This window comes from Cherax quadricarinatus, chromosome 4 (assembly GCF_038502225.1).
Source record: "Cherax quadricarinatus isolate ZL_2023a chromosome 4, ASM3850222v1, whole genome shotgun sequence".
Taxonomy (NCBI): Eukaryota; Metazoa; Arthropoda; class Malacostraca; order Decapoda; family Parastacidae; genus Cherax; species Cherax quadricarinatus.
This window is the reverse complement of record NC_091295.1, coordinates 30991196-31006235: the sequence shown is the minus strand read 5'-3', so window position 1 is coordinate 31006235 and position 15040 is coordinate 30991196.

Below are 15040 nucleotides of genomic sequence, written 5' to 3'. Positions count from 1 at the left end.
CTCCAAGTCTATCAAGTTAAGGTAATGTCGGAAATCTGGCATACATTGATGGAGTTTTGAGGCTCAATCATGAAAAAATAATTTGGATTGTCGATCTTTAGACTGACTAGTGGCTCACTAAACACAGAGTCGTATTGGGATTTCAGTATCTCACTCATTTCTTTATTGTCATCTGTGTAAGTCCCATCCTCTCTGAGAAAGGGCCCGACACAAGATATGATATTTGCCTTGTTTTTGGCATATGAAAAGAGCTATTTCGAATTTCTTTCAATTTCACTAATGGGTTTTTAGCTCCTCCTGTCTCTCCTGGGTCCTGTATGAATCCTATAACTTAAGTTCGATACTTTCCTCTTCCCTGGTCAGCACTTCCATCCGTGCATCTGATAATCTATCGTTCTTGAGGAGCTCAGTGATTCTTCGTCGTCTTCAGTAGAGGGAGCGTCTTTCTCTCTCCATTATACTTCTTTTCTTCTTCTTTCTTAGGGGAATATGCCTTGCACATACTTCAGCTTTCAGGAAGTTGATCTTTTCAAGGTACCGGTTTGGATCCATGTAATCCATCTTCCCAACATGTTTCAGGTTATCCTGAGAAGTTATCCAGCCCTGCTGGAAGAAAATCTTTCACGCGCCCGCATCTGATGAACTGTTAATAATGAGACCGAACATTAAAATGGTATAAAATACCGACAGGTTGTTAGGTAAGACACATATGCAACAGTTAGGTATCTTTATTTCGAAACGTTTCGCCTACACAGTAGGCTTCTTCAGTCGAGTACAGAAAAGTTGACAGAAGCAGAAGAGACTTGAAGACGATGTAATCAGTCCATCACCCTTAAAGTTTTGAGGTGGTCAGTCCCTCAGTCTGGAGAAGAGCATTGTTCCATAGTCTGAAACAATATTGTTTCAGACTATGGAACAATATGTGTCTTACCTAACAACAATAATGAGACCCTTAACTGTATTCTCATTGTTCTGCTGAGGTCTCCCAACTTAGGCTAACAAATTTCTATACATTAAATGTGTAATAGATGGTTTTGAAAAGCGACAAGCTGACATTTGAGACACTTGTGTAACATCTGAGAATCATTATTTTGGAAACGTTTCGCTAGCCAGTGGCTCTTTCGAGGAAGCCACTTCTGATGTATCCAGTTTTGGTTAAAACTATTAAAGTCTAAGAGAGAAGTGGTGAGCAGAATAAAACATTGGTTATTGAGGAGGAAGAGTAGCCAGAGTGGAAAGTAACAGCGTAGACGCTGTGACATGCACTGATACTGTGTGTAGCAGTGAACCATCGGCATACGCGGTAAACCATGGGCATACACATGGTGAACCATAGATACACACCATGTGTAGTTAGCAAGCACCCGTTAGTTTACGGGACTGAGAATGTTCATCAAGCATTAGGAGGCCCGATCGAAGACCGGGCCGCGGGGGCGATGACACCTGAAAAACCTTCCAGGTATACTCCAGATACTGACAGGGAGGAAAGTGCTCACACTCCGTGCAGCGACGTGGGTAAGCCACAGTAAGTGTAGGTCACGTACATTGTGTATAGGTTAAGGTAATGGGGGGATTTACACCCTATCGACTACACGAATGTCATTAAGACTACTCGGGATTAAACTCAATGTGTATTTTCACTGAGAGGTATACACCTTTTACTGTATGTATATACTGTATGCTGCAACCATGAGAATGCACATGCTGGCTGCAGTGGCCATTAAAGACAACAATGGTGAAGAAAGACCACAGTGGTCAGAGAAGGCCACAGTAGTCATTAAAGACCACAATGGTCAGGAGGAGGCCACAGTGATCAGAGAAAGCCACAGTGGTCAGGAAAGGCCACAGTGGTCATTAAAGACCACAATGGTCAAGAAATATCACAATGGTCAGGAAAGGCCACAGTAGTCAAGAAAGGCCACAGTGGCCAGGGAAGACCACCCTGAGTGTAGTTTTGATACGCTACGGTGGCCAGAAAAGGCCAGGAGGAGCGCAATGGCCACACCATGAAGGCGGGTGGGCAGTGATACGGCGGGATAGTAATGAGAACATTAGGCTTGGATGAGAAACGATAATGTGCCATCATCGACAGCTGAGATGAGGACGCACCCTAACACCCATTTTCTCTTGTTATAGAAAACGCCTCTCGTTCTTCCTTCTCCCCCACCTCCCTATTATTATTCTTTTTAATGGGCGTCTGACGGAAATCACGATGGAAATAGGAAGACTGTAGACGTGAATGGGTGATGGGAGGGAGTGTATTTTTTAGCTGTCACGTGCAGGGCTATCAGGGTAACAATGCATTCCAATGTCATATATATATATATATATATATATATATATATATATATATATATATATATATATATATATATATATATATATATGTATGTATGTATGTATGTAGTGCTGAATAGGTAAAACTGGTCAGTTAGCAAGAACTCATTTAAAATTAAGTCCTTTCTAAAATTTTCTCTTAAACGTTTGAAGATATATTTTTTCATTTATGTTAATGTAAAAAAATATTAATTTTGTACCAAAAGAGCCTTAGAAAACTTACCTAACCTTATTATAACAAGCGCAATTTAATTTAGTCTAATCCAACTAAATAAATTTTAGATAAGTTTACAATAATTAATAATAAACAAACACAATAAAATATATATTTTTTTGTTAGATTCAGAATAATTTTTGTGATATTATTGCATACACAAATTTTCACTTGCCTTATTCGGCAAGAAGAGCATTGCAATTTAAGCCAAAATAGCAAGTTTTACCTATTCGGCACTATATAATATATATATATATATATATATATATATATATATATATATATATATATATATATGTGTGTGTGTGTGTGTGTGTGTGTGTGTGTGTGTGTGTGTGTGTGTGTGTGTGTGTGTGTGTGTGTGTGTGTGTGTGTGTGTCGCTCCGAAAAACCTGAACAAGTGAGTATGGCCTATTAGGAAGGGTATTATCTGTGGAATAAGCTAAATGAAAAATTTGCTTTTCTATAAATCTACGGAAAATATATAATTAATTTTAAGTAATATTAAATAAATTTAAACTGGCCTATGATTATATATATATATATATATATATATATATATATATATATATATATATATATATATATATATATATATATATATATATATATATATATATATAGCAGAATTTAGCTAAAAAAATTACGTTAAGTTAAAATAGGTGAGGTTTCTAAGTTAGGTTTGGTCCAAAAATATTTTTTTTATATCGTAAATAAAAAAATATGTCTATCAATCTATAAGAATATATTTTATATCATTGTCAATAAAAACAAATGTAAATCTCTAAAACTATTTTTTGGAAAAGTCTAATTTTTAAAGGAGTTCAAGTATTGTCTTGACTGAGTCGCTCATTGATCAGATGCGTTCGTCACCTGAGCAAATCTTGCATCCTGGTGCATAGACATAATAATCTTTTCATGATGTGGTTATCTCAGTTCCATTGTGTTTGGCCCTCAGTGGAACTGGTCTAAGTTCAGGAACTGCGTTAACTTTCCGCTGTTACCGTCGACCAAGGTGGTGTCATAAATCCCCGTAAAGTTATCTAGGTATTACGTTCAGATTTTCTTCCTAGACACATTAGATGCCGTAGAGAAGGATGGGGAGGCTATCAAGGAGATGTACAAAATCGTGTTCATATCCAGTCCACCAGTTCTGTGATTTGCTGCAAATTCAGGTTATGCAGAAAAAATGGATATTCTTTTTGGCACGAACTTCGGGAGGACGTCGTACTTGTCCAGTTTGAATGGTGTAGCAAGGACGAGGTTGAAGGCAAAAGGCACACTTACTCGATGTTGGGCAAATATGAGTGACAGGCTGACCGCTATGTAGCTCATGATGATGCACGGGTAGTATGCTTGCCCTACATCTAGTGGGTAGTCTTATGTTTCTTGCACTCTGGTAGCATTTATGGTCTTTCTGTATCTCATAAACAAATAAGACTAGGTTAATCTTGTTCACAGTACTCGCTCCCATCTTGTTCCTCATTCTCATATCTGACATAGACAAGGATGTCAGCCACAGCACCGTGTCTTCCTTTGCAGATGACACCCGAATCTGCATGACAGTGTCTTCCATTGCAGACACTGCAAGGCTCCAGGCGGACATCAACCAAATCTTTCAGTGGGCTGCAGAAAACAATATGAAGTTCAACGATGAGAAATTTCAATTACTCAGATATGGTAAACACGAGGAAATTAAATCTTCATCAGAGTACAAGACAAATTCTGGCCACAAAATAGAGCGAAACGCCAACGTCAAAGACCTGGGAGTGATCATGTCGGAGGATCTCACCTTCAAGGACCATAACATTGTATCAATCGCATCTGCTAGAAAAATGACAGGATGGATAATGAGAACCTTCAAAACTAGGGAGGCCAAGCCCATGATGACACTCTTCAGGTCACTTGTTCTATCTAGGCTGGAATATTGCTGCACACTAACAGCACCTTTCAAGGCAGGTGAAATTGCTGACCTAGAAAATGTACAGAGAACCTTCACGGCGCGCATAACGGAGATAAAACACCTCAATTACTGGGAGCGCTTGAGGTTCCTAAACCTGTATTCCCTGGAACGCAGGCGGGAGAGATACATGATTATATACACCTGGAAAATCCTAGAGGGACTAGTACCGAACTTGCACACGAAAATCATTCACTACGAAAGCAAAAGACTTGGCAGACGATGCAACATCCCCCCAATGAAAAGCAGGGGTGTCACTAGCACGTTAAGAGACAGTACAATAAGTGTCAGGGGCCCGAGACTGTTCAACTGCCTCCCAGCATACATAAGGGGGATTACCAACAGACCCCTGGCAGTCTTCAAGCTGGCACTGGACAAGCACCTAAAGTCTGTTCCTGACCAGCCGGGCTGTGGCTCGTACGTTGGTTTGCGTGCAGCCAGCAGTAACAGCCTGGTTGAACAGGCTCTGATCCACCAGGAGGCCTGGTCACAGACCGGGCCACGGGGGCGTTGACCCCCGGAACTCTCTCCAGGTAAACTCCAGGTAAACTACTTACCTTCAATATACACTTCACTTTCCTTGCGCTTGACAATAATTTTTTAACCTTGTAATGTCCACCATCGGTGGACTAATGCCAAGAAAAACAGAGAAAATAAAAATGGTCAGTTAGGATGCAGATGGGCGTTCTCTCTGTCAACTCGCATGCTAAATGTTTTTTGGTTTCCCTATATTTCTTAGCTTAATATTCTCCTATTGCTGATGTATCTGGTGTCCACTTCATCTCCTGCTCTTCCTGTTGCCTCCAGTACTTGGGTAAAAATGGTCTCTCTCTTTCTGACACTAACAATACCTTTTTATTGCAGAATGATATAATGTAGATTATCCAACGAACTTCTATCAGAAATCCTCAGGTGAAGGCCATATTACACCTTCACCTGAAGGCCACGTTACACCTTTACATGAAGGCTACTTTACACCTTTACCTGAAGATCCCATTACACTTTCACCTGAAGGTCTCATTACACCTTCACCTGAAGGTCCCATTACACCTTCACCTGTAATCCTACATTGGTATATGAACTTCCATAACGATAATACAAAATAAAGAGATAGCACAGCTTTAAGGTACAGCTGTCAGCCTGGCTGACCCTGCTGTCAGCCTGGCTGACCCTGCTGTCAGCCTGACTGACCCTGCTGTCAGCCTGACTGACGCTGCTGTCAGCCTGACTGACTCTGCTGCACTAAACTTAAATTCAACTCATGGCAGTGTCTCTCTACTTTTTATCTATTTTTTTCTTGTCTCTATCAAGATGCACAGTTTTTGCTGTTTTGACCTAATTTCTTGTTTGTATTCTCTCAGTTATGATTATCATACCTATCATTTATCATCATTTAAGATTTTCATACCTAACTACATTAATTTATTTGTAATCTCGCCATAATTTCAACATTCACTTTTAATATGTTAACTGCAAAATATAAATAAAACGTAATAATATTAATTCTGATAATAAATTCTGTCCCTCAGAGTTGCTAACAAAGCACTTTCCTCGGATCATACTTTATTACCAACAACATCAGCAATTCATTAATTTATGAATAATAATTTGATAAACTAGGATAAACCATGGTTTTTAATTAGATTCTCCCTCCCCTTCCTCGGATCAAACTTAGATGCTACATAAACCATACCCCCGGCCGGGATTGAACCCGCGGTCATAGAGTCTCAAAACTCCAGAGATGCTACATATTATTTTTAATGATTAAGTCAAAGCAGCAAAAAATATGCACCTTTCTCGAGAAGTCAGCCAGGCTGACAGCAGAGTCAGCCAGGCTGACAGCTGTACCACAGAACTGTGTTCTCTCTTTAATATGTATTATTAAGTCCTTGTAAGTGTTCTCCTGATGTTTACTTTTCACTTTCATCTCCACATACACATCTCACTACAAACACCATGCTACCAACACTCACATACACATATATGTGTACGCATACTTATAGGTATATGTACACTATTCCACACGGGTGTTTAAATTAAATAATATTGTGTAAGCATTGTTAGACAACAAAATTCTTGATTATATAATTTCAGTTTTCTGTTTACAATGTTTTAATGACATCCTTTGGAAAAGATGTGAATATGTGAAAAAGTGACTGACTTCAGACTTATGCTTAAGGTAAAAACACTCTTATGAATTATCTTATGAAAGATTAGGTTTAATTAGAATTAACAGTTGAATAAGTCTCTCAATTTTCACATACATACTTTTCTCACACTTTCTCTAATGTCAATAAAAGTTCACCAGACACACAAACCAAAAAATTTCGGGGATGAAAATAAAATTGATCAACTCAGAAGACTCGATCACTTGGCAAAAAGGAATTTTGATGGTCGCTCCTGGACTCTTGAACTTGGGGAAGGTTGGAGGCTGGAAATCATAAGTGAGGTTACTGAGAGGCGAGGTTGACCTTAGGGAAGTGAAGAAGGGGAGACATCCGGGGGAGCCCCGGATGGATTCCTAAATACATGAACCTGGGGAGCCTGGGGAAGGCAAAGATACTGGTTGGTAAGGCAGACTTTGGGGAAGTGGGGAAGGGAGAATATCTGAGGGGACACAGATGGACTCCTGGACCTGGGGAAAGCATCAAAAACACAGTAAATGGGTGGGTAGACCTTAAAGACGAACTACTGGCCTCCACGTGGCAGGGTCTGGTAACTCAGTGATAACTCTGAGGCTGACAGTGGTCGCTAGTTTTCTATGTAACTGAAGTAAGGTTGCCAGTTATCTACCGCAGTTTGTCTCACTTCATTTCCTGAAGTGAAGAAACGTGTTATGATGAGTGACAGTCTTATTCATTTCCACCGACAAAGGTGAAAAAATATGTTCATTTTCTTTAGAATAAACGTGCATGGTATCGTAGCTTCTCCCTCTGCTGTCTTATATGAAAGTTTTAGCGAAAGAGTTCGGTGAGGAAACATAAGCGTAGGAAGAGATACAGAACTCACACGATTCCTCACTGCTTGTCAATTATTGTATGTATGTCCATTTCCTCATCTTGTTAGCATTTGTGTAATAATACTTATCGCACATAGAGGATACCTCCTTCAATCTACTTGCTACCTCCATGAGTAGGTCCCGCCCGCCTATGATGCAACTTTAACTGCTGCTGTGGCAGTTTTTTCTGGTCACCATCATTCACGGTCAAGACAAACACCGCCAGTTAAGTGCTAAAAATTCGACTTCTTATATTAAATTTCAGGTCGACTAAATTCTAGTCTAGACTTCTAAGTCCTTTTTTTTTTATGTAGCCATTTTAGGCCCATTTTCCTCGGTTTTCACCTGAAACACCGAAATTCAAGGAAGAACGAATCGTGTAATAATGTTGGTAGACTATGGTAAACTATTGGAAGACTATTGGTAAACTATGCATGGAAATAGACTCCTTATAATATGTCAGTCACACATTGTAAACTATGCAAAGAAATAAAAATTTTAATTTTAATTTTAATTTAGAATTACCGACAATATCTTAGGTAAAAGAACACGTGCAACTAATGCAACATTTTACTGTAGCAACGTTTTGTTCTCCATGAGGATATAATGTGTAGCATTTGAGTTTGATTCGAGGAAAGGGAGGGAAAATCTAATTAAAAAAACATGGTTTATCCTAGTTTATAAAATTATTATTAATAAATTAATGAATTGCTGATTAGTTGTGAAGTAAAAAGTCATATGCACAAAAATGCCTCGAAATATTCTTAATGGCCATTTTAAATAGAATAAATGTAGTTAAGTCATCACTAAAGTATTAGTAAGAGTTGTCCTCAAAACAATGAACCTTGCCATCATATAACAACCAAAAGTTACATCCACTACTACTACTATTACTGGTATTACCCCTATTACTATTACTACTACTACTATTAATATTACCACTAATGCTATTACTACTATTAATATTATCACTGCTACGACTACTACTGGTAATTCTACATCTACTACTGCTGCTACTACTACTATTAATATTACCACTTTTACTATTACTACTACGAATGTTTCTACTAACTCTACGTCTACTACTGCTACTACTACTACTCTTATTTCAACTACTTCTACTGCTACTTCTGTTACTATTACTGCTACTACTCTTACTACTACTAACTACTACTACTATTACTACTACTTCTATTACTACTACTACTTCTGCTCCTATTACTTCTTACTACGTCTGCTAATATTACTGCTCTTCTACTGCTGCTACTACTACTACTGCTGCTACTACTACTGCTGCTGCTATTACTACTAGTTACTCTTACTACTACTAATATTAATACTACTGCTACTAACATCACTACGAATGCTTCTATTACTACTTCTACTACTACTACTAGCATTACTGTTACTACCACTATCATCACTACTACTACTAGTACTGTCACCACTTCTAGTCTTACTTCTATAACTAATATTACTATTAATATTTTTACTACTACTACTACTACTACTACTACTACTACTCCAGGCCAGTGCATAAGCCACTGGGCCAGCTGGCTACAATAAGATTCATCCAGCTAGATATACTGATGCACCATAGGGAGGTTAACATGGACCACCACTGTGATCACAAATGCAAGCTTTTACAGATGCATCTCCCGCTAGCGTGGCTGTGACGTACTCTAGCTCAAGTCCACTCAAAGCCGCTATCGTGACTCACGAAATCGCAATAACACATTTTAAAATTATTTTTTTTATACTATTGGATATAATATCTGAAACCTAACTAATTCGTTTCTGTATTCATAGATCTTATTTTGTACAGATACAAAAAAAGTACCGGATTCACGAAATCGTAAATGACACGATTGCAAACAAACCATACCACGGGCGGGGACAGGACCCGCGATCAGAGACTCTCTGATCGCGGGTTCTATCCCAGGCCATGGTATGGTTTGGTTTTTTTAAAGTACCGGAAATTATTTTTGTCAACCATTCACCATTGTCATTACAAGCTAGGTTAATTCATCCATGAAAATAGTCTTTACTCTTCGTTTTACTGTTTGAGTTGCCTGGTGTCACTTCTGCCCAGTAGAGTATAGGAACTTTTTTCCACAACTGTACGTAAGTTATTTAATGTGGAAAACAAGAGCCCTCAGAAAGACCGAGACGAGTCTATTTACTGTGTTCCAAGGAGAAAATAAGATAGCTCATCCACTATATGGCACTGGCTCTGCAGAAACTATATCAAATGTGTGAAATTAGTGAAAAATCAGCAAAAACCCATCGTCTTTGGCCGGGTGGATACACACACAACCACCCACCCACACCTTTCCTAAAGCCCGGGATGAACATACAAACACACCCACCCACACCCTTCCCCATACGCAAGATGTTCTTACGAGAGCGCGTGCACACACACACACACACACACACACACACACACACACACACACGCACACACACACACTAGGCCAGGAGAATCGTACTGCCAGCAAGTACCCACAGACTTCCTCTTCCTCGAGTGCGGCTTGACCAGAGAACACAGCCCTGGAATAAATATAAATATACACAATAAATGAGGACTCTTTGGAGATGCTGATGCCAATGAATATGACCTGGAAGCCCTAAGAATGACAAACGACAACATATTACAACCTAACCCTGATAAAGGAGGGCCATTTCACGCCAGTCTCCATTGGCCGGCACCGAGCTGATATGGCACGACCGCCTGATGGCAACACTCTGTATCATTTGCTTACACCTCACATGTCTTATGGCATTATTACCTGCGTCAATAACTCTCGCAGATGCTTTCTCATATACTGTGTACACTCGCCTCCTAAAAACAAAAACTATTACTGGTCTTAATCGTCTTCTGATGAAATGTTGAGGTGGAATGCATCTTCGTATAACATACTGTATATTATAAAGAGGCATTACTCGAGTGTATGCATCCTGCACTCACCCAAACATACGACTGGGTTACTGATCTTGCAGACTCACTTTTGACAAGTGACCATTTTTAAATTTAGTGTCCACTGTTATAGAATTAAGTTAATGTTTCTTAATCCAATGTACATTATCCAGATAATGGGGAATATATCTTAATTCACTGTATTCACATGATAAAAATAACTGTTATATGCTGTGAAGAAGCCTGATGCCTGTGTCACAAGTATGCGTACCTTGCTAGTTGGTATTTTTATGTGAACAATGATGTTTTTGGTATTTTATGTAAACATTAGTTTCACCATAAGCTGAAATTATTGTGCAATTACAGTCACTTAATGAAAAAAAATTAAGTTCCTTAGTGAACTACTTTTAAGACATGTCTGACAAAAAGAAAATATTAATTTCAGTGTTGATTGTACTGAAAGCACTTGTAAGTCAGTCGTTTTGAAAACAAACTGAATTCAATTACTTCAGACCACCTAAGTAGTGATTCAGCCGTTTCATATAATCCTGATGTAATAGTAATTAATTTGCGATAACAATGTATATGCTGTGGAAGAATATTTTTTTATATAAACTTAAAAAGGGGAATAGAAGATTTACGAATGATTGAGGTATTTGGAAACCTAAGAAGATATAAGACTGGAATTGCACTAACACACAACTATACATTGTTATTTAAACTGTCAGATAATTCAGCCCAGGGCTGGGTTATCTATTGGGACCATGGGTACATTAACTAGAAACTGAAAAAAAAAGATGTTTAAGGCTCCCAAAAGTCTCAAGGAGTCAAAAAACGAGAAAAACATACTAATACACCAGTCTTAATAATTTGCTTAAGGGGATTTATTTGCGTTGCATACAATGGGAAGGTATCATTTGGGACCTATGTAAATATTTATCTATAGATTAATCACTGGGGATACGATTGTGAAAGTGTCCTCGGGCCTACAAGTATATTAATCAATCTCTTTGGCTCCTACTCCCTTTTTTCCCCACATACACATATTTAGAAGCAGTCTTCAGATATATGGATGGAGAAACGCGAGGAAAGCTGTCCACAAAGTGACTAAGTCAAATTTAGAATATGTAGCGGAAATGTTATGTCTGTACGTAAATAAACACGTGACTAAGATGAAAAAAATAAAGACATACCACAGCTAAAAAAATAAAGACATACCAGAGCTAAAAAAAAAAAAAGCTACGAAGACAAAAGATGGCCCTGTTAATGGACGAGAGAAACAGAGGAGACACTGTAAGTGCACACAATATCATAATAGGAGAAAATATATGTACTGAATATTTCTTAGCACTGTCAACGAAGAGAGCAAGAGCACACAATAGCAGTTTGGCAAAGAAATACTTAAAAACTTCTTTTCGCAGAGAAGTTGAATAATGGATTTTTAATTTCAAGCGAAGGGAGAGTTACTACTACTGGAAATGTTAAACTTCATATGACCAGCTAAACACTGAGGACAGGACACCACTCACACCAAGTCACACACACACACACACACACACACACACACACACACACACACACACACACACACACACACACACACACACACACACACACACACGCACTACCCTAAGGCCTGCTACAATTAATAAAATTCATATCTAAAGTTGGGTTGGTGTTCCCGGTAGGTAACATCGAGGCTGAGTCAAGTGTAGTCATCCCATGGCATAACTGAATGGTTTCGAGAATTTTTCTACCCTAGCAGCCCAGTCTGCGGATTTAGTGTTAATTGCCTGTTCGACCAGGCTGTTGATGTTAGCTGCCCGCTGGCTCACATAGCCATCACAGCTCCTTTGATTTGGCACTAGGTGAAAGTGGCTTCACTTTTCTCTTGAGGACTTTAACGTTCGTTCCAGCAATATTTCTTCTATATACTTGTAAAAGATGGAGAAGTCTTGCGCCAGGAATGTTGGCACAAAGTTCTCTTATTGTTGCTACGTTGTCCCTGCTTTTCACTTGGTCCATTTTACATTTTCTCCCCCACATCTCACTACAGGGATTATGGTAGCGTGTAGCTTTGACACCTGGCCCACTGATAACTTCGATTAATAGATTCTCCTGTATCTCATCCCCCACAGAGCATATTCCAAGTACTGTAAGGAGTTTACAGAAACTTAAATGTTTTATTAACCCCTTCTTAGCATTAAGTGACCTCTGTATAAATGTTAACAAGCCGATTTTGGTGTAACTTTGTGGGACTAAATGTTAAACAGACGGAGCATGATATTTCTATGTATAGAAACAAAGCTTGTAATTATAAACAAGCACAGAACAATTTACATTGTTGTTTGTCTTGGTAATTCCGTGACTTGCTAAATAATTACAGTTTGCCCAAAAAAAGGCAAAATAAGAAAAAGTGGCATTAACACGGAAAACCAGGATCAGGGAACCATTCAGGATAAAACTGCACCAATTATCTCCAGAGGTAATTAATAGCTACACAAAATCACCTCAGAAAATTACAGTGCCGCTCTCTGTCCATCATTAAGACTTGGAGCAAAGTGTGTGTTTGTGTGTGTGTACGTACGTGTGTGTGTGTGTGTGTGTGTGTGTGTGTGTGTGTGTGTGTGTGTGTGTGTGTGTGTGTGTGTGTGTGTGTGTGTGTGTGTGTGTGTGTGTGTGTGTGTGTGTGTGTGTGTGTGTGTGTGTGTGTGTGTGTGTGTGTGTGTGTGTGTGAGTGTTTGGAAAGAGTATGATTACCTGTTTATACTTATTGCAGCAATTCTAACGGAAGCCGTCTTTATTATTATTATTATTATTATTATTATTATTATTATTATTATTATTATTATTATGTTATTATCTTTTCAGCATTTCCCCACAATGTGACTCAAAGCAGTTGGCTCTGGAACATATTTACTGCTAGGTGTTCAGAAGCAGGGATTAAAATGTTTACTTATAGGTGTTCAGAAGCAGGGATTAAAATGTTTACTTATAGGTGTTCAGAAGTAGAAGCATTATTTACTGCTAGGTGTATAGAAGTAGTAATGTTTACTTTTAGATGAACATCAGCAGGGATAATGTTTACCGCAAGGTGTACAGCAGTAGGGGTAATGTTTACTGCTAGGTAAACAGCAGCAGAGGTAATGTTCACCGCAAGGTGTACAGCAGCAGGGGTAATGTTTACTGCTAGGTGAACAGCAGCAGGGGTAATGTTTACTGTTAGGTGAACAGCAGCAGGATAATGTTTGCTGCTAGGTGAACAGCAGCAGGATAATGTTTACTGCTATGTGAACAGCAGCAGGATAATGTTTACTGCTAGGTGAACAGCAGCAGGGGTAATATTTACCGCAAGGTGTACAGCAGCAGGGGTAATGTTTACTGCTAGATGGACAGCAGCAGGGGTAATGTTTACTGCTAGGTGAACAGCAGCAGGGTAGTGTTTACTGCTAGATGGACAGCAGCAGGGGTAATATTTACCGCAAGGTGTACAGCAGCAGGGATAATGTTTACTGCTAGGTGAACATCAGCAGGGATAATGTTTACTGCTAGGTGAACAGCAGCAAGGGTAATATTTACCGCAAGGTGTACAGCAGCAGGGATAATGTTTACTGCTAGGTGAACAGCAGCAGGGGTAATATTTATCGCAAGGTGTACAGCAGCAGGGATAATGTTTACTGCTAGGTGAACATCAGCAGGGATAATGTTTACTGCTAGGTGAACAGCAGTAGGGTAATGTTTACTGCTAGGTGAACAGCAGCAGGATAATATTTACTGCTAGGTGAACAGCAGCAAGGGTAATATTTACCGCAAGGTGTACAGCAGCAGGGATAATGTTTACTGCTAGGTGAACAGCAGCAGGATAATGTTTACTGCTAGGTGAACAGCAGCAGGGGTAATATTTACCGCAAGGTGTACAGCAGCAGGGATAATGTTTACTTCTAGGTGAACAGCAGCAGGGGTAGTGTTTACTGCTAGGTGAACAGCAGCAGGATAATGTTTACTGCTAGGTGAACAGCAGCAGGGTAATGTTTACTGCTAGGTGAACAGCAGCAGGGTAATGTTTACTGCTAGGTGAACAGCAGCAGGGTAATGTTTACTGCTAGGTGAACATCAGGAGGGATAATGTTTACTGCTAGGTGAACAGCAGCAGGGGTAATGTTTACTGCTAGATGAACCGCAGGATAATGTTTACTGCTAGGTGAACAGCAGCAGGATAATGTTTACTGCTAGGTGAACAGCAGCAAGGTAATGTTTACTGCTAGATGGACAGCAGCAGGATAATGTTTACTGCTAGGTGAACAGCAGCAAGGTAATGTTTACTGCTAGGTGAACAGCAGCAAGGTAATGTTTACTGCTAGGTGAACATCAGCAGGATAATGTTTACTGCTAGGTGAACAGCAGCAGGGGTAATATTTACCGCAAGGTGTACAGCAGCAGGGGTAATGTTTACCGCTAGGTGAACAGCAGCAGGGTAGTGTTTACTGCTAGGTGAACAGCAGTAGGGTAATGTTTACTGCTAGGTGAACAGCAGCAGGGTAGTGTTTACCCTACTGCTGTTCACCTAGCAGTAATGTGTATTGCTGGGTGAACAGCAGCAGGGTAAAGTTTACT